The sequence below is a fragment of the Vicugna pacos genome, chromosome 11, assembly GCF_048564905.1.
Source record: "Vicugna pacos chromosome 11, VicPac4, whole genome shotgun sequence".
In the NCBI taxonomy this organism is placed as follows: Eukaryota; Metazoa; Chordata; class Mammalia; order Artiodactyla; family Camelidae; genus Vicugna; species Vicugna pacos.
In genome coordinates this window covers 11,464,594-11,486,512 of record NC_132997.1, presented here as the reverse complement: position 1 = coordinate 11,486,512, position 21,919 = coordinate 11,464,594, and the positions used below count along the sequence as shown (strand labels likewise).

The 21,919-nt window shown below is 40.5% G+C and overlaps 1 long non-coding RNA gene across 1 annotated transcript in view; it reads right to left on the bottom strand.

Moving 5' to 3' along the window:
- Positions 1–9,031: 9,031 nt before the first annotated feature.
- Positions 9,032–21,919, bottom strand: part of LOC140699637 (uncharacterized) — a 28,585-nt gene continuing 15,697 nt past the window's right edge. Inside the window, exon 4 of the long non-coding RNA XR_012077876.1 lies at positions 9,032–9,126. This is a non-coding gene — a long non-coding RNA (uncharacterized lncRNA). The remainder of the gene's footprint in view (positions 9,127–21,919) is intronic.

Genomic DNA, 21,919 nt, shown 5'->3' with positions numbered 1-21,919 from the left:
CTTCGGACCCTAAGAGAGTCTCTGTTCTTAGAAGAACCTGGATTCAGAGAGATAGGGTCTTACATCTGAGTCCCACAGTGGTCTCTTATTGGCAATGAGAGCTTGGGCAAATCAGTTACCCTCTTTAAGCCACAGGATCTTCATTTACAAAAGGAAGATAAGAATAAGGATTCTTTGGGTGATTAAATTGTACACACACACACACGCACACATACATATTTGTACAACATTTAATACAGTGACTAGCACATACTAGGCACTCAACAAATTCCTGTTATGGATTTTTAAATGCATATATAAAAGGAGGAGAAATTTGCAGGAAGTTGTAGGAAAACTTAGTTCATGGCCCCAAAAAGGGCCATCTCTCAATGGGCTCTGATCAGTCAGTCCCCAGTGATGTGCTAATAAGCAGAGACTATAGCACTTGAGGATTTATGTTAAACATAAAAAGGAAGGTATTTAAACATAATTATTAAACAGCAGGTACGTTTATAATGTTGGCTGGATCATCTTATCTGGAGAGCTTTAATAAGCAGAGAGTCTCCCCTGTTCTAGAGATGGGCACGCAGGAAAATGACGTGGGTGGGTGAGCCATTCTCACCCCAAGATCACATGACTGAGTACTCACGGAAGTAACACTTCTTTTATGTTATTCCAGATGGACTGTCCTCCCATGATTATTGTCAGCTGTGTCATCAGTTCAAGGAGACAGCCACTTGGGTCACACTGGAATATTAGAAAGAAAATCTCATCTAAATTTTAGATAGCTCTAACATGAAATAAAGTCATTATTTTATGCCTAAAAAAAATCTAAGGAACAGAGAGTAAAGACACTCCTCATTGGGCAACTAAGAGAAAACCTGAAACAGGTTAGACTGTCAGAACACAAAGCTGTATTCACACCTCTTCATTTCTGTATTGTTACAGGCAATACACCAGATCTCACGGATAAGTCACAAATCTGCCCTTAAAGAATGTGATGTAGAAACACGAGGAGTAGTAGTTGACAAAATGGAACAAGAACACCTTCATGGCTGGGTTGTTCTCATAGTCAGTCTGGTCCTTCGGAGCTCTGCAGCTAGAATAAAGAAAAGGTAAGTCTGTAAAACTGTGAACGGCTTTGAGACCCTAATCAAAGCCACGGACACATGAGTTAACACAATAAATATGTATATAAATATATATATTTATATACACACACAATTATATATTATATATTATATATATATTTATATACACACACAATTCACACTGTTTTCATATCAGCTGTTTTGAATTTCTTAACATATCCACTATGTTAAGTCCAACTGTACACATTGTTGTAAGAGTTTCTCCCACTAAGAACGCAATATCCCACAAGGCAAAAAAAAAAATCACCCGTTCCTTAAAATTTATAAGCACAACAGTATCCAATGGGCAAGAACTGTCCTCTGTCAGGTGTTATTTGAAAGAAAGCTACTTCTAAACATCCTGCTAAATAATATTCTCTTGTCTCCCTGAACGGCAGTAAGGTAGGACTATTGAAGAAGACAAACAAAACACGGGGCAACTTGCTAGAAGCATTTGGGGAACATAAAACGGGTCATCCTCCTAGTTCAGAATTTGAATTGGTCTTAGTATTTTCAGAATATGACCACTGAGCAGACCACTGGGAGAATCACCCAGCCACATGCAATGTGTGGGAAGCACTTAACTTAGGCTGCTAAGCCGCTGGGTGGGATACAAGCCAGAGAGAAGAAACATTTATTATAGAAGCCACAGCTGATGAGAATGGAGCTACACTAACAGGAAAAGCATGGGGGGAAGACACATAACAGTGTAATTACTTATCCTCTCCGTAACGCACAAGCAAATCTGCCACTGGAGCCACGACCCTCTTCCACTTATTTGCAATACAGAGACTATTTACTTTCAACAGTAGGGTACATTATCTAATGTAATTGAAATTATTATTAAGCACTGACATATTTACCCAGAGCTTGGACATTCTAAAGCTTCCTTTGTCCCTTTTATTAATGCAAAAATGGAGCTAATTCACTTCTCATATAGGCTAGAGAAAATAGGTTTGCACTTGAAGTTAACTAAAGACTATAATGTACTGCAATTGAAGTGCCTAAAAGATAGTCTCTCTTTTGACCTGGTTCTAAAACTGGTGTAGAAATTATCTCAGCTGCTGGAGGAGCTTACCAGAGTCAGTCATCATGATTGCCACTTTCTCATATATGGCGTTCAGGGTCACCATGATGATAAAACTGATGAGGGAAGCAGTGATGGGCATGGCCCACCTGCACAGTCAGGTACTTTTGGATTGGGTCTGTTCCATTCAGGTTCTTGGGAAGTTTTGCAGAAAATGCAATGAACACTGAAAGTCCGTAGACAATTATCCAAATAACTGAAGCAATGGTCAACAGGACCTGACAACCCAAAAACCCAGCAGCATGAGACTCACAAATGATCGTATTTTTACACAGAAAACTTGCCCCCAACCCAGCTTAAACAGAAAACATGCATGTGTTGTAAACTTCACATAAACGTGAGAAGTGATATAAATCGCACGTAAATGCCATAAGAGACGTGAATATCAGGCATGTTAAATTTTAGTGGAGGAGGGATGGAAGATGTCAAAAAGAATGAGTGCATCCACTAATGTGACACGCTGGCAGCAGGAGCAGCTGTGTGCAGGGCATAGGGAATATATGGGAACTCCACTTTCTGTGAATTTCTCTGTAAACCTAAAACTGCACTAAAGAAGGAAGCCTGTTAAGTATATTTTAATGGGTGAAAATGGGGTAACTGGTGGCATGTTCTTTTGGAGGGAAGTCTGTGATAGCAGAACCAATGAAAGTATCCCTTCTACATCTGTAGAATTACTTTGGTTATGAACTAGTTGTAACCCATGAAGGGGATATGCTTCCTTTCAAGGGAGAACCTATCACTGATTCAGGGGTCAGCAGGTGCTAGCTGTCGTCTTCATTCTGAATAGAACCAGTGAAGCTGTGGACATGCCCTGAGGGAAAGAGTGGAAGTGACAGCAGGTCTCTGCTGATGAAAGCTTCACATGCTTTTCATACTCCTTGAGATCTTAAAATGGCAGGTATTCCTACTCCCTGCATTTGCACAAGTTTCATGTCCCTGATCCACTGTAGTTCTGACTGTGTGGACCCAAGGGCAGCGGGGGTGTCTGAAGCATAATTTGCACGTGGCTAATAGGGTTTCAGTTCCTCACTAGGCAGGTTTTTTTCTGGCCACTGAAGAATGCACATTAAAGATCCCATTTTTAAACAGTTTTCCTTCCATCTACGTTCTTGGTCATAGTCCAGAAGCATGTACTCAGTGTCCCTGGCTGCTCCTGCTGGCTGCCCCAGAGAGAAAGCTACAAAGAATGTGAATTTCAGGACTAAGTGAACCACATCATGTTATTTACAGTAACAGCGGGCGGCTGGCTTGCACCTGCAGGGGAGAGCAGTGGGAGTGTTTAAAAGCCCCTCCTGGAGCCACACTCCTGCATCTGGATCCCAGCTCCGATGCTAGCTGTCCGGCCTTGTGCAAACTTCTTAACCTCTAGGGGCTTCAATCTCCTCACCCATATAATGGGGGGATAAGAATAGCAATTTACAGGACTATTGTGATGAGTCAATTATTTACTAATTGTGAAAACAATTGGAACATTAACCGCAGGCATGTGAAAAACTCTACCTAAGTATAAGCTATGAATACGGTGACCAAAGTCTTAAAAAGGTGTTTTTCTTAGTTTTTAAGCCATCAGTTTGTAGAGAAAGCATTTTATTTTCTCCTCTACTCTCTTTCATCGTCCTTTTCTTCACAGTTAAGTCTTCATGCTTGTGAAAGGAATAACTTTTTGGTGTGTGTGTGATTAAATGTGAAAATTAGTTAAGGCTGAGAAAAATGTATTATAGAAGGTATATTAAGCCTTCCTCTCTTGTACAGCACATATAGGTCATTTAAATAGTAAGCATTTTTTAAAAGCTTGCATAATAATTTTTTAATTATGTATTAAGTAAACATAATATTTAAGAATGCTTAAATGCTTACTATTGCTTCAGCACACATCTATTTTTAAAAATCCTCACAATCGCCCTGTGGGGAAGGTAATATTATATCTCTTTTACAGATGTGGAAATAGAGCCACGTGGAGATGTTGCAATTTGCCCCAAATGAAGCAGCTATTAAGTGAAAGTACTGAAATACTCAAACAGCCCAAAGACACACTAACTGTATATCACTGTCTCCTACATGGTCTGTAAAATCAATTCTAATTCATTTCAGAACTTTTACAAACTTGACACATTTCCATTTTTCTTCCAAGCACTTAATGGGTTCACTATTTCTTAAGAAACAGGAAAGCTTTCCATTCCCCTTCGTCAAGTTTCTTCTTACTTATCATCTTTTCTGATCATAAATTTAACATTTGCTCATTAAAGAAAATTTGAAAGTGCTCAGTAGTGGACAGAACTGCTGTCCTGGATCTGTCCCCAGTCTTAGAAGAGGACCCAGAACTGGCTTTAGGATAAATAACCTCCCTTTTGTTTTTAGTCCTGTGATTTAACCTCGATTGACACACTCTTTCTGAAGCACCAGAAGTAGATCTCAGTTGGTTTAAGACAAATAATACCCCTCATTCTATTGGCCTCGCACATGATTGGAGAATTGACAAATAACTCAGGAAGAGCCACTATTATGTGAGGAGATACATGCTGATGCCCATGTGAATCATAAGCTTCCTCTATCAAGAGAGGAAGCTGCCAAAAGAGACCTGTCTTGGTTTGGATGGATGATCTGGGATGCTGCGTGCCTAGAAGCATCATGCTGAGACATCTTTGGACACAGAATGAAGACAGGACAAAAGCAGCCCTTGACATCATCTGGGCTAGGGTATCTCTCCTTGACTGAAGCCAGACCTCAGACCTGAGGTTTTCATTTACAGGAACCAATAAATCCCATGGATCCTCATTTTTTGGTTGTCGTTTAAACACATTGGAGATTGATTTTGTCACCTACAATCAAAAGACTCCAACTCTGAAAATGAATAAAAAATAATATAAGAATAATGCTTCGACCTATAGACATAATTCCTTCAGAACGGTGCATTGTTTGTATATTACAAATCATTTTATATATTAATTTAATTCTCCAATCTATCATAAGCATAACACTTTGACATGTCATAAAATATTTTCATGGACACACTTTTTCATGACTGCATACTATTCTACTTTGTGAAGAGTTGGAAGAATATTTTGGCTGAGATTTTATATATATATATATACACATATAAAAGTATGTCTGTGACTTGCAACCATACTGACTTTTCCCTGCCATTTTGAAATAATTCCTGATTAAAAGTTTTTCAAAGCTGAATTAGTGGATTAAAACATATGAATATTTTTGACTCGATATCAACTGCCAGACTGCTTTCTAAGAAGGCTTGAGAAGTACACCAGAAATTAACACAGCATTGTAAATCAACCATACTTCACAAAAATTATCCAGTAACCTAGGCATGGGATTGGTGATCACTGGCATTTCATCCCCATAAACAGAGCTGTGTCACTTGAGAAGTGGAAAACTATTTCATTTTGATGTGCACTGAGTGAATTACCATTGAAGTGTGCCATCAATTTTTTCTTTTGTGAATGTGTGTTCATCTTCTCTGCCTTCTACGCTTCTGAGATATTTTGATATTACCTTTGAAGTGTTCTGAACTCTCTATGTATTGAAGGAATTAGCCCCTTGTTGGATTTGTAAACAAATAACATTCTCTGGTGTTTTGTTTAAAATTAGGATGCTCTGATGCATGGAAATCTTTGTATACTTTCCTCTGAAACTTACTGTTCATCTAGAGGTTGTATACTCATCCATATTTATTTCTAGTTTTTTTTCTAATTGTGTTACTTTTTAAATGTTTCTGGAATTTATCACAATATATGGTTCACTGTATGATTTCAATCTTTTCTTTTCCCCCCAAGTAGCTAACAAGTGTTCCATTCACTGAATAACCTTTATTTATCTCCCTGATTTGTAATGCCTTCCATCTCTTATATTAAATTATTATTGATATCAGAGCCCATATCTGGACTTCCTGCCCTATTTTCTAATCTGGCTATTCTTGAACTAGTAAAACTCTCATTATCTTATTAATTATTATATTACTAATATGATTTTATTCACAATAAACCCAAATCAATTTTATAACTTCTGATATTTTGGAGATATGGTCTTTTAATCTAGAATCGTGTGATTAAAGCACCTTTTATATCTTTCAGTAGTTTTTACTTTTATTTTTTGATAGTTCCTACTATCCTTTTGTTAGGCTATTCTTAGACATTTTACCTTGGTTGTTACACTTGGAAAATTTTAGAAATCTTAATGCCTCCATCTGGTCTCTTAATCAGACCCTGGAGAATCCTAAACCACTGATCTGATTTGAACAAATGAGGTGAAAAGAATTGGGAAAGCACTGTGAGCAGAAGAGACTGTGGAACCTCCAGAGCGGTGCCCTGCGTTGGCTCAGATGTTCTCTGGAAAAAGTTTTCTCTATGAGACTACATAGTTCCCAGCTTGACTTTCAGTTTTCTCAGCATTTCACATTAGATTTTAAAAGTCTGTGGCAGGTTCTTACCCAGCAAAAGAGCACTTGCACAAAGGGTTATATGTATACACTATCCCCAGGTGGTAAAGGGAACACGCTCTTCTTCCTAATTAAAAAAACAAGTTTAGTCAATCAAGGGATTACAACAATGAAATGATATTTCTCCTAACTGGTCACTAAATCCTAAAAATAATATAAAAAAAAATTTTAAGACATAGCCTCCTTGTTTGTGAATGCATGGGTTTTTTCCTGTTTTTTGTTCCTTTTCTTTCCTGTTAATGATGTCAAACACACAACAAAATATGTACAGTGTTCGTTTAAATACTAGTTTTTGAAAATGCACATGTGAACAGTAAACTGTTTCCCTGCCATGGTCTGAGCACCTGACGAGGCCAAGATTTAAAGCTCTATTCCTTAGCTTGCCTTTGATTTCAGAAGTGAAGGTAGTGACAGCTTAGAGTCTGTGCAGGACAGAAAGTATCACAGGTGTCTGCAGCTAACTGGTGTCCACTGTGTGTTTCTTGGTTGAGCTTTATGTGTTAATTAGCTACAAATATGAAGTTGAAGAGTTTCCATTTTAGAGTTTATATTTAGAATTTTTTAAGAGATGAAATCAGTAAGAATCAAGATTTAACTGGATTATAAAACCAGATATAGTATAATAATAGCTGTAACTAAGTACATGGCCCTTCCTCTGTGCCAGGAAGCCTTCCAAGTAGATTCTATACATTACTTCGACCCGTCCTTACCACTGTCATGAAGAAGCAACACTCTTATTCATATTTTATAGGAAACTATGGCACAGAGAAGTTAAGTTGTCCAAGATCACGCAGGAAGCAAGCTGCTGTGTTCAAATATGAATTTAGGCAACTTCATTCCCAAGATCTCACTACCACAACGCTGGCCTCTCTAAACAATGGAGCATGCTTTCACAAGTAAAGTAAAATACTTCAAATAAGAAACTAAAAAAAAAATAATAAGGCAATTTTTTAAATAAGGAAGAACGATAAAGTTAAATGAGTCTTCATCTTCAATTTTTCAACAAGCATGTTCCAATGAAAATTTAAACTTATTAGCTTGCAAATTTAAATTTAAACTTGGCAGTTTAAATGACCAAAAAACTTTTCTTCAGTATTTTTTGTATGCTGTCAATATGATAAGTTTTTGTTTTTCAGGACTCAAAAGCATTATGAACATCTAATTTTGTCTAAGATTCAGCTTTCATCTCTGAATGTACAGTCTTTCACCAACATATGCTTTTACACCCATCTTCAGTTGTAAACAATGGGAACTATTCATAATGGGGATTATTAGAAGCTTATTACATTGTAAAAGACAAATGTCACTTTCTATTGGTAGCTGAACCTCATTTTTTTCCATTTATAAAAAGAGGAGTTTGACTTGCTCCCTCCATATCTTTTCAGTGCCAACATTCTGTAGATCTGTGATTCAATTTATTAAATCTATATTTGGAGACATTTTCAGATACTCCTAGTAAAAGCATTTTTTCCCCAAGAGTTATTCATGCTCACAACCTACTCTCCTGCTGCTGCTGACTGCAAGCACCATCAGCTCTAAATTATCTCAGCTGATGGAAAGAAGCAATAATACAAATGACTCAAAAATCATCTTTTCATAGCTCTGGAATGTTGATACAAAGATATACAGTTTTACTTTTTTAATTTTGCAGCAGGAGTGGCAGCAATAAATTTACATTTCCAATTATGTAAAATGACTAGGTCAAACACTGCTCAAACACTGATGGCACCTCAACATATGTTTCCCTGCTTCCTCTACCCTTTCTCTGACTTTAGGATGAGAGCCATGCTTCTTTGTGCACATCCCAATAGGAAGGGGGAGCAGTGACCGGGACTTAGTTCAAGACAAAGGGGCACCTAGTCTACGATGAAAAGGAGGCCTCAATAATGAAGGCGCATGTAAAAAAATGGGAGTCAACTATAAAAACCAATTTGTCTTTCCTTCTACATCTATGTCATTGCAGCTAATTTATATTTTGCATTTTTTATTGGTGTTATGAAAGGATACAAATCAATGCCTCTTTTCATATACAGTTTTACCAGTCTTTTTCTTTTCCCCCTTTTTACAGTTAATATGAAGGAAGGACCTCATTTCTCTTCTGTGTCCACCATTCCAGGCAGTGCTTCTTCAACTTGGCTGCACATTAGAATAACCAGAGGAGCTTTAAAAACTTCCCTATGCCAGAATGCACCGGAGGCCACTAAGTACCATCAGAGTTTGCAGTGATGGAATCCAGGCACCAACATTTTTTAAGGTCCCCTGGTGATTCCAACATGCAGCCAAGGCTGACAAGTCCAGAAGTAAACAGACTCAAGTGCATCTAAACAGCGCCCGCTTTTCCTGGGTAATCTCATCTATATCCACATGGGGACACCGCGCCTCCTATTCTGGCCGGACTTGTTCTTCCTGCTCAACCGTGTCCCATTTGTACTCAAGTTCTGCCTGGCGCCGCTTCCAGAACTCCAAAAGTAAGGTGACTAACAGAGAGACAGAACAGCAGAATGTGGATCTTCAGTGATGACTGATGCTTCAGAAATCTGTACTTAATATTTATTACACTTAACACTTTGGTAAATGGTTAATAAAATCACATTTTATTTATAGGCGATACTAAAGAAAAAAATGAGTTAATACCTTTTTTAAGAAAAAAGAATATGTAGATAATTTATTTAACTTTTGGAAACAGACTAGCTCTCTAGCTCAAGGGAAAGGTATTAACGTGATGGTCAGAGGCAGGTGACTGTGTCTGACGCTAAAGTACCTGCTACCAGCACATTATGCCCTCTAAAAACACAAATATCGGGGGGAAGGGTGGGTATAACTCAGTGATAGAGCACGTGCTAAGCATGTACAAGGTCCTGGGTTCAAGCCCCATTACCTCCATTAAAAAAAGTAAAAAAAAGCACAAGTAACTGTCACAATTTAAAAGCACTGCACGGTGCACCCTCCAAGCCTTCTCCTCACATCCCTCTGTCTCTTCTGTCCAAAGGACCTGAGGGTGGGGAAGGGGATGAGAATGCTTTAGTAGCCCTTGCATTTCTATTTTCCACCACCCCAGTCACACAAACTTAAAATAATATTCTTAAGTATGGAAAACTGCCATTTTTCTCAATCATCGGTAAAGTAATTTTTAGAAATCGTCATTGTGTTTTAAGACTCGTAAGTTTAAATAGTAGACAAAAACAACATGAAATGTTAATTGAAAATGTGGCTTCAGGGTAAATCCCCTAAGCCCTTCTTCCCAACAGACTGTTACCCCTAGGCTCCAACTCTAGAGAAATTGCAGAATAACCACTGTGCCCTCCACCGTTATACCTGAGTCTCTACAATGCTCTGAGAATAAAGAGGAAAAAGACACAGTCCCTGCTTCCGGGAGCTCCTAGGTGCACAGGACTCATCATGAAGTGATGGCTGAGAAGGCGTGTAAAGAGGGCTTGGATAACAGTCAGCAGAGGGTGCTCGGGGCAGAGAGCCGGAACTGTAGCCAAGGCTCTCCCAGAGGAGGGAACCACAGTTGTGAGATCTGAGATGCCCTAGAAGTGATCAGGTGAACGTATAATGTTAAGGCCATTTCTCCCTGGGGAGTTGTGCATGCAAAGGAGGGAGGCCAAACAAAGCCAGGTCCCTTCCAGGAACTGCAAATAGTCTACAAGCGAGCACAGGGTGTGGGAGGCAGATGAGGCAACCAGGTGGAGAGATCACAGGTGCACATCACAAAGGACTCTGTGTGCCTCCAAGGTAGAGGAGACATGCAAAGTGATCTAGAAAGAGACAAGATAGTGTCAGGGAGGACTACTGGCAGGTTCATGTGAAGTCCTGCTGAGGCCCTGCCAGGAGGAGAGAGAAGAAAACATTTCAGCAGGTGGACGGATTGGCCACAGGTGTGATGGAAGGGCAGGAAGAGGTCAAAGATGCCGGCCAGCTTTCTGGCTTTGGCAGTGTCTAAATAATAGTGCCATTCTGTGAAATAAGAAGGGCAAGAACCTCCTAGAGGAAAACATAGGCAAAACATTATCTGACATACATTGCAAAAATTTTCTCCTAGAAGAAATAAAAGCAAGAATAAACAAATGGGACCTAATGAAACTTACAAGCTTCTGCAGAGCAAAGGAAACCAGAAATAAAACAAGAAGAAAACCTATGGAATGGGAGAAAATTTTTGCAAGAGAAACCGACAAAGGCTTGATCTCCAAAATTTATAGGCAGCTCATATGACTCAATAAGAGGAAAATAAACAACCCAATCCAAAAATGGGCAGAAGACCTAAACAAGCAATTCTCCAAGGAAGACATTCAAATGATCAAAAAGCACATGAAAAAATGTTCAATATCACTAATCATCAGAGAAATGCAAATCAAAACTACAGTGAGGTATCACCTCACACCAGTCAGAATGGCCGTCATTCAAAAATCCAAAAATGACAAATGCTGGAGAGGCTGTGGAGAAAGGGGAACCCTCCTGCACTGCTGGTGGGAATGCAGTTTGGTGCAGCCACTGTGGAAAACAGTGTGGAGATTCCTCAAAAGACTAGGAATAGACTTACCATATGGCCCAGGAATCCCACTCTTGGGCTTGAATCCAGAAGGAAATCTACTTCAGGATGACACCTGCACTCCAATGTTCATAGCAGCACTATTTACAATAGCCAAAACATGGAAACAGCCTAAATGTCCATCAACAGGTGACTGGATAAAGAAGATGTGGTATATTTATACAATGGAATACTACTCAGCCATAAAAACCGACAACATAATGTCATTTGCAGCAACATGGATGCTCCTGGAGAATGTCATTCTAAGTGAAGTAAGCCAGAAAGAGAAAGAAAAGTACCATATGAGATCGCTCATATGTGGAATCTAAAAAACAAAAACAAACAAACAAACAAAAACAAAGCATAAATACAGGACAGAAATAGACTCATGGACAGAGAATACAGACTTGTGGTTACCAGGGGGTTAGAGGGTGGGAAGGGATAGACCGGGATTTCAAAATTGTACAATAGATAAATGAGATTATACTGTATAGCACAGGGAAATATACACAAAATGTTATGATAAATCACAGAGAAAAATTGTGACAATGAGTGTGTATATGTCCATGAATGACTGAAAAATTGTGCTGAACACTGGAATTTGACACAACATTGTAAAATGATTATAAATGAATAAAAAATTAAAAAAAAAAAGAAGGGCAGGAAGAGGGGCAAGTCATGAGAGGAGACAACTGATTCAGTTCTGGCTGGGTGCCTGTGTGCTCCAGGAGAGATGTGCAGTAGGCAAATAAAAGTCTAGAAATCGGGAGAAAGTTCTAGGCTGAGCCAAGTAGTTTTTCTGTTTCAAGAGGCTAATGGGTGTGAGTGGACAAGCTCACAAGAGGTGTATAGGGATAGCTCTCACCCTCCTGCATATGGGAAGAATTTGGGAGCCTTTCAAAAATAGTGCACCACAGCCTGGAGTGGGGCCTTTGTACTGTTTATTATTTTTTAAATACTTCTTTCCTTTTTGTGGGGAGTATTGAGCTTTATTTATTTTAATGGAGGTACTGGGAATTGAACCCAGGACCTCTTGCATGCTAAGCACGTGCTCTACCACTGAGCCATACCGTCCCCACCTTTTTTTGTTTTTAGACATTAGCTCTACCGAGCAGTCAGGGTTGAGAATCAACCTGCAGAGAGCAGAGAGCCTTGGGGTTAGAGAACAAGGAGAAGCTGCCCAGAGCCCTGTAGACCCCACCAGGGGCAGCCGGAGACGCAGGGAGCCTCGGAAGTGCTGTGAGGAATGTGAACTCAAAACTCCCCAATAGCGAAGACGACAAACATATTTCAAGCACCCACTTCCCAGCAGTGTTTGTTCTGACTTTACTAGTTTTCCAGTAATACTCAGTGAGAATAGAAATTATCTGGACACAGGGATCAAATTCAAATGCTGATTATGACCATTCTTAGCTGCGTGATTACTGATTAAGTTACTCGTCTGCCACGTGTAAAACGGGGGACCTAGCACCGTGCTCGTGGGCTGCTGTGAGTGTAATGAAATGACATCTATAAAGGCGCTCCTGACTCTCAGAGGTAATTGCTACTATTGTCCCCATTTAGGACACCAAGAAACAGAGTCACAGAAAGCTTCAAACATTTGCCCAAGATGAGGGTTGGGATCAGGAATCAAGCCAATGACTTCTTGGATCCAGAGCCCAGGATCTTCTTACGAACAACACGGCACTGCCCAGGCTCCCTGCTCCAAAACCAGCCTCCCTTTGGCTCAGTTCCATGGCACCTGCGCTGCACAGATGCCCTCACTGCCTGCCCGCCCGCCCGGTGTCTGACCCCGGCACTCCTCCCTCCGTCCCACACAGCGCTTCCTTGGGCACACCATCGCTCACGAGGCCATTGCTGTGGCTACTCGGATGTTTACATGGAAACGCAGGTGGCAGCCCAGGTTTTTGCTATAGATGCTGCTGTCAGTGGAGGCAAAGAGCTCACAGTTGGTGGGGGAGGCCACTTGTGGTCTCCTCCTTGGCTGGAGAGCTGGATGAAATCCAGTTTCCCTTTGCGACTTAGACATCCAGCATGAGAGATATGTAAGGCCATCTGGCCTCTCAACATAGAAATGATGCCCCCGCAGTCATTCTTAACATTGTAATCTCCTGGCTCCACCAGGGAGCAGGGGCCATGGCCTGTTGTCCACCAAGTTTTGTTTCCTTGCACAACAGCTACAATGGGGTGAGTTAACACCGGACCAGAAAATCTACAAAGCCCTCGTGTACTATTTCCTGACACTTGCAGGTCACCAAAATACCCCAGATCCCCCAAGTAAACAACTAGTAAGAGGAACTGAGCTTGCTCGTCTGTCAGACCCCTGATGGCAGGACTGATTTGGCCTCTCCTGCTCTCCGGATGATCCGTTCTCCTTCTGTGTGCCCTTCCCCGAGTGAAAGGGACAGTTCTTTGTTTATGGGCTAGGGAGTATTTGTGGCTGTCTGACCAGAACCTTCAAAAGTAGAGCTCTTGGTGAGAGTGGAAGCATGGCACCCACGTCTCATGAGCTCAGCTACCCAACAGCCTCATCTAGCCAAGACTGTGGCCAACACCAGGGGTCCATGCTGTTGAGTGTTGGGTCTGGAGAGCAATGCCTCCACCACTGAGAAGCTGCCCCACCACTTGTGCCCTTGTCCCCTTCGAGGGGGAGGTGACACATCCATGGGATAAAAGCCGCGAGGGCACTAGGTGACTGTGGACCAAGCTGTGACTGGCCGGTCCTGCCCCCCATGTGACCCATGTTAGCCTCAAGTGCAGAAAATCCCCAAAGAGACCCCTGCTTGAGTGAATGGGTCACCTATAAGCCAACTGTCCTCGGGACGCCTAAGAAGCAACACAATATACACAGTGAGACACCCACTCACTGAAGTCCCCAAGGCTCACAGCTCCCTAATGTGACACCAGGTACCCCCAGCAAACAGAAGACCCTTACTTTATAATTGACTTGAGAATTCTACTACCAACACTGCCTTCCACCTTCCACTTATAAAGTTCTTTCCACTCTGTCCCCTGCTCTGCAATTGTGCAATCAGTCCAGAGCTCCTTCATGAGACAGGAGGGAAGGGGGCAGGGCACAGACATTAAAAGAATGGCACAGCCATTAGCACCGAGACGGTGGAAAAGTCAACTCCCAGTAGATCTTGAGCTTCAATACACACTCACTGAAATACAGCAGGATGCTAAATGGCACTCCTACAGGTGCCAGGACAGGTTCAAGGCTGACCATGAAAGGTCAAAGGGTGAGTGGTGGCCCAATTTCTGGTAATCGCAACACCTTCCCCAAAGCGGTTGGAATATTCCTCCCACTTATTAGCATATGAAGATACTGAGTGCATAAAAACTAACAACCACACCTCGTGGCTGCTCTCTCTGCTGAGGGAGACAGCCCACACTCTGTCTGTGGAGTGTGTATCTACTTTTACTTTAAACTGGAGCACCCAACCCTCACGCCTCATGGCCTTTCTCTTGCCTTCTGAAACAGCGCACTCTGTCTGTGGAGTATATATCTCTCTGAATAAATCTACATTTACTGAATTGTGGCTCTCTCTTGGATTCGTTCCTGTGCAAACCAAGGACCCACACATCACGAGGTGCATCACAGGGACCCAAATAAGACCTGGGATACGGCCATCCTCTCCCCCACATTTTCCTGTATCATACATTCCTTCCCAAAGGATCTCACCTTGTGCACTCCAAAGTAGACAGCACTCATGTGTCCTGACCTGGATCTGCTTCTGCGTTTATCATTTCTTATGTCCACTAGAATGTCATCTTCATGAGGACAGGGATTTGGTTCTGTTCACAAAGAAGCACCAGCACATGACAGGTGCTGGAGAAGTATTAGCTGAATGAATGAGCTGTGGGAAGTCCTGGGAATTCAACCTGGAACTCCTAGCCACTTGGGCCCCAGCTGACTCCAGTTGCTTCCTGCTACTCATGGCTGACCTCTTGCCACCACTCTCTGCTCTGCCATCACCTGAGCCTGGATGAGCTGAGATGAGCACACACCACGGAGAGCATGGTGAATGGTTCACGTCGTTGCAAAACACTCGCCCTCTGACTGCCAGGGGTTACTTAGGATGGACAAACTGAAGGGAGCACCACGTGCACCGCCCTACCCTACAACTCACTTGAAGCACCAGAACTGCACACATGGGAAGCGCTGGCCCTTTCCAACCTAAGGAGAGGGACTATGGGTGAGAAGAGGGTCTCTGTCAACTAACAGTCTCTTTAAAAGCCCAGTCTTAGAAAAGCTCTTTAAAGACACTTTTGGTATCTTCCTTGTGTTTCGGTAATCCCTCTAGATTTTGTCATTTTAATCTATGCATCAGAAATACAGATGCTCTTGAAATCTCTATTGATTTTCAATGAAGAAAATCCTCAAATTCCTTCTCTGCTAGGAAAATTACTGCACTTTATATAAAAAAAAGCAGCTTCCCTTTTCAAACACCTAATTTCACAAGAATCAGTGAAGCAGGACATGAAAATCTCGCTGTGCTTTATCACCTACTGGTGGGCAGGAATGAAATGAATGAGAACTGATCTCATGAGACGGGAAGGCTGGGGCTGTCTTATTCCTGCTACAGATGGAAGGGTCCATATCTGTGAAGGGGAGGAAGGACCAAGGATGAGAAACCAACATTTACTAACCCATTTCTCTTTTTCAGAGTCTCAGACAAAACACTGTGATTTTATAAACAAAACAAGAACATCTGCACCCTTTTAAAAGCACGTTACAACTTTACTGCTACACACGGCACTCTGTCATTGACCTAAAGGCAAATGACAGACAAGAAATTTGCAGGGATCTTATTCTGTGCTCATCCCTTTTGGTCTTTGGAAACTCAGGAAGTTTGCCTCCTCTCCCTGAGTGTCGTTTTTCTCATCTTTCAAATGGGAGTGTAACAGTCATTCATTTGCTCAGTGTCCATTCGACAACAGGAGACGGCTTATGAAAACAATAATAAAAAAAAGCAAAACAGCAATTCTGATCTGTGCTTCTTCCTCCTCCTCCCTGAACATGAACTTACAGGCTAAAATGGCATCTTTCACTAAATCCCGAACGTAAGGAGCAGTTCTGATAAGGAAGTACAGGACTGCAGGTGTAACCGAGAAATGACCCAGTGAAAAAGAATGAGTTGCCAGCAAATCCTCAAAACCCGTAAGGGTGCAAACCCTGGGAGTTACAGCCATGGGTGGGAGTTCCTTAGTTCCCCATTTCACAAAGCCGAGAACTTTGCAGGGCCCATGAAAGACACAGATAGCCCAGTAAAACCACACCATGTTTTGGAGTACACCGGGGCCACATTGCTGCTGACCTGCACTGCTGTGTGTCCCAGAGCAAGAGCCCTGGGAGGGGGTGACTGTGTTTGAGGCTGGACAAGAACTTCCTGTTCTGTCTCTTTTACTCTCTCTCTTCCTGCAATAAAACAACTGGTAGGACTCTGGTGGGGACCACTGCACCCACATTCTCTGGGAAACCACACACCAGACAGCTCTAGCTGATCTGAGAGAGGACTATATATACTCCAAAGTCAGGCAGAAGGCTGCCTGTGGCCTTGGGAATCCAAACTAGCTTGTCCTGTTAATCAGGATATTACACATCTAAAGAAAGTGTGCACCAGATGAAGACGATGCCTTAGACAACATCGGTGGTTATGTCCAGCAGTGTCTAAGGACAAGTCATGCTCTGGTAGACGGGAGCATTTTGGTAGCTTTAAGAGTCTGCTACTGAAGGGCTGGGACATTTCATTGGGACTTGAAACTCCAGACCTCTTTACTCACAAAGGCAGACAAGTTAGGTGAGCCAGGTCAGCCTTTATTCCAACTTCCTAACCAAAAGTCTATGAGGTCGAAAATATATTTCTCAGACACTTCTGCAACAAGGGTTCCAGATGTGGCTTTAAAAATGCCCATCAGAGATTGAGATTTGCAAATATTAACTACTATATATAAAAATAGCTAAAAAACTAAATTTCTTCTGTATAGCACAGGAACAATATTTAATATCTTGTAATAAACTTTAGTAAAAAAATATGAAAAGGAATTCGTACATATATATGTGAATATGAAGGACTGGAACATTGTGCTGTACATCAGAAATTGACACATTGTAACTGACTATACTTCAATTAAAAATATATATAGATATAATGCCCATCAGCAGCATCTGAGTGTCACTGAAAGCAGAAACCCAGATGAATGGAGGCAGAGGTGGTTGGAGGAGCTACGTTATTTTGCTGGGGTGGATGCAGCCGGCATGGCAGAGATCTAGAAGGAATGCGCACAACAGCCACTCACTGATCTGAAAGTGAGTTAGTTTAACAGCTTTCTGAAATCCTCACCGCCCCTCCTGATGAGCCAAGTGTCTGGCGTTTCTCTGGAAATCACTAGGCGCAGCCTGGAACTCAAAGGTAAAAATTAAAAAGTGCAGTCAAGTAGCAAAGAGACTGGCAGGACACGCTGGACAAAAGTAGGTCAGAATCAACAAGGAATGGGGAGGGGATAGAACATGTGTTGAGGACCCTGAATTCAGGGGTGGATTGTCTATGTTGAGTACTCTGAGTCAGTATGAGTAGATGGATTGGTGTGGACTATGGACTAAAATGGTGGCCATCGTTCAGATAAGTGTGTGATTTGGAGTACATTTATTTGAGGAGGGTTTTTTTTTCCCCTTCAACATTGATCATTTCTAGGGAGCAGAAAAATACTCTGCCACACAACATCTAAGTGCAAAAGAGATGCTATGGGATGATGGTGGTATGAAAAATTTCAGTACTGCAGTTTCAAGCTTTCCTTAATGAGGTGCACAGCAGTAGGTACTTAAAATAAAATAAGGTACTTATAATAAAGACATCATCATATGTACATATCCTTTAAGATACACATATGGTGCTATAAGTGGGCCTGAAATGTGTTCTGCATTCTAAAATCCGATGAAATAAAATCAGTAGTTCAATATGCCTGTCGGCTCTAAAAACATGATGTAGCTCATGATCACAGAAAGCAAGATCAGCTAGGAAATTTGAGATTTGTCGTTTCCAGTGTCAAAGTTAATATTTTTTGCTTTACTTAAAAAGCATTTTTTTAATTAGGTCTGTCAGCATCCATTGGTATATGGGGTTCAGTAGATGTGTTCAGATGTTCCAGACAGTGAATCAGAGCAAAGGCTGAGGTTTAGACAGTAGTTAAATGCCTCACCCGTGTGATCAGCATCCACAAACTGCTATACTGAAAATCCTTAAAAGTGAGAACTTCATTAAAGAAACGATAAGTGAGGGGAAAAAATAGCTACAGACTAGTGGAAGTTTTGTAACGTGTAAAAATGACAAAAGGCTATTCATGAGCATATTTTTAAAAACCCCTACACTTTAATAAGAAAAACAACAGTCTGACAACAGGTTGTACACTGCTGTAGGAGAATCCATGCAGGTGGACTCTTATGTGAATGGGGCTGGAGCTGTAGAATTAGTTAGTCTTGCAAGTAACTCAGTTAAACACAAATGCAAATGGGATACACTTCTAGAATATCTGAGTAAATATCTTGGAAAACTTACTCCTCTATGAAGCAATGACAATGGCTTTGTAAAATTTGTCAAAATTAACCTCTGTAGAACTCTGGAAATTAAACCAACACTTCCAGCAATCCGGGGAGTCTTTATTTGAGAAAAAAAAACCCAGCTAAATCTCCATAAAGATAGTGAGTTTTGAGGCATTGTAACTTGATCTACCCCATCCCTGTATCCTCACCTAAATGGTGGCCTTTATAAGCAATAGTCTCACAATCAAGGTAGGGGCAGAAGTTATTTAAAGTTACCCAAAAAATCCGCCCCCAGAGAGCTGTCACTATGTGACCTGTCACAAACTCATGCTGTGCAAACAGCCTGTCCCCAGAGTGTGTGTGGGAAACAATCAGCAGTGAGTATCTAACATTACAACTGCCTGAGGCAGTGGGACCAGTAGAGGCTAACTACGTGCTGACTAGGAAACTTAGAAGGCAAAATTGAGTAATGAGACGTTCTGGGGGTGAAGGTAGGGTTAAAAAGCTCCAAAAAATTCTGAGAATTGTAGATGGCAATATACATGTGTGGCACATGGCAAGGAAAGATCTGAGAAAATCCTAAGCCTTCAACTCTGGCTGAACTTGAGATTCTGCATAAGCAAGAACTAAAGGATACGGAAGAGCTGCTGACTGCATGCCGGTGCTGAGGGCATCCCTCAGCACGTGGACACACAGCCACCTGGCAACAGCTCAAACGATTGTCTCCAGGCATTGAAAGAAATCACTGTCCAATCATTACTACAGTGATGACAACTAGGCTTTCTTCACACACACTGATCTCATGGTCATGCATGATAAAGAAAACAGACTTTACAGAATTTGTTCAGGAAAGTAACTAAATAAATAGCAGCAGCAGCAATGACAATGAAAGCAATGATAAACCCTGGAGATGAGGAAAATCAGGCTTTCAGATCTGCCACATTGTAATATTTTAAATGTCCAGCTTTCAACAGAAAATTACAAGATGTACAAAGAAACAGAAAAGTTTGGTCATAACAGACGGGGAAAAAGTAGTCAACAGAAACTCCCTGAGGTAGCCCAGACACTGGACTTACTAGACAAAGACATAAATAAGCAATTACACATATGTTCAAAATACTAACAGAAACCATGCCTAAAGGATTAAATTATGTGCTCATCTCATTGTACAGAGAATAACAATAAATAAAATTTATAATAAAAACCAACTAGAAATTCTAGAGATACAAATATAATGACTAAAATAAAAACTTCAATAAGTGGTTTCTCTGTAGATATGAACTTGTTGAAGAAAAAGTCAGTTAAATTAAAACTACTGAGATTTCCCTGTCTGTGGAACAGAAAGAAAAAGGAATGAAAAAAAAATGAACACTGTGTCAGAGATAGGTGGGACACCATCAACAATACCAATACACACATAATGGGAGCGCCAGAAGGAGGGAGAGAATAAAGGGGCAGAAAGAATATATAAAGAAATAATGGCTGAAAACTTCCCAAATTTGATGAAAATATTAATTTGTACATCCCAGCAGCTCAACAAACTCCATGTGGTATAAACTTAGAGACATCTAAAATAGGCACATCAGATTCAGTGTGTCAAAAGACAAGAATAAAGTATCTTGACAGCCGAAAGAGAAAAGTGGCTCAACGTATAGAAAGGCTCCTCAGTAAGACAGTTGATTTCTCATCAAAAACCATGGAGACCAGAAGGCAGTGGATGGTATCGTCAAAGAGATAAAAGGAAAAGACTGTCACCAAGTATTTTATAGCCAGCAAAATGATTCTTTAAAAAAATTAAAGTAGAAATTAAGACACTCCTACAAAAACAAAATCTGAAAGAATCCATTGCTAGCAGGCCTGCCCTACAAGAAATACTAAGGATAGTCCAGCAGGTGTAAATGAAAGGACACTCGCCTGAAAAATAAAGAGCACTACTACATGAGTAAAAAAATAAAACAGTATAAATCGAGTATTACATGTAAATGTTTTGTTCTATTTGATGTAAAGGACAACTGCATAAAACAATACTTATGAAACTGTGTAGATGAGCTTATAAATGCATAAAGGTGCAATTTGTATGACAGTGACAGCATGAGGAGGGGGAGGGAAAAGACTGATACCAAAGCAAAGTTTTTGTGTACTGTTGAAATTAAGTTGGTATTCATGTGAACTAGATTGCTTTAAAACAAGATGTTAATTATAATCTCCAGGGCAATGGAAGAGAAGGAGGAGGAGGAAGAGTAGGAAGAGGAGAAGAAAAAGATAAAATAAACAAATTAAAATGGCACACTTGAAAATGCTTACTTTGTACAAAAATGTGTAGTAATTGAGGAATGGGAAAAAAAGACATATAGAAAGTAGACAGCAGTTGTAACTTCAATCTGATAAGAAATTACATTGATGTAAATGAATTAAACATTCTAATCAAAATACTAAAGGCAGAAATAAATGGAATAGACAATAGATGAACAACAGAGAATAATCAACAAAAGGAATAGTTGGTTCTTTGAAAAGATCAATAAAATTGACAAATTTTATCTAGTACTAAAAGAAAAGAAGATTCAAATTACTAAAATGAGAAATGAAAGGAAGGATGTCACTACTGCCCTTACAAAGATAACAAGGAATATAGGGGAATACCATGGATAATTATATAGCCAATAAATGAGATAATGTAAATGAAATGGATAAATTCCTAGAAGGACATAAATGACTGAAGCTAATTCAAGGAGAAATAGAAAACTCAAATAATCCTACAGTAAGTAGTGACTGAAATAGCAATCCAAAACATTCACACAAAGAAATGCTAGGCCCGTATGGCTTTGCTGGTGAATTCCATCAACTACTTAAAGAAAAAACAAAAACAAAAACAAACAAAAAATGCTTCACAAATTCGTCTGAAAATAAAGAGGTGGGCACACTTCCCAATTCATTCAATGAGACTAGTATCACACTGATACGAAAACCAGACAAAGGCATCACAAGAAAACTAAAGACTATCTCTTATGAATATAAATGCAAAAATCCTCAACAGAATAGAAGCAAATCCAAAACAGTAACATATAAAATAGACCACCATTAAGTGGGATGTATCCAGGTATGCAAAGGCAGTACAACATACAAAAGTCTATTCATTTAATACACCATATTAATAGAATAATGGATAAAAACTAGGAATAGAAGAGAACTTCCTCAA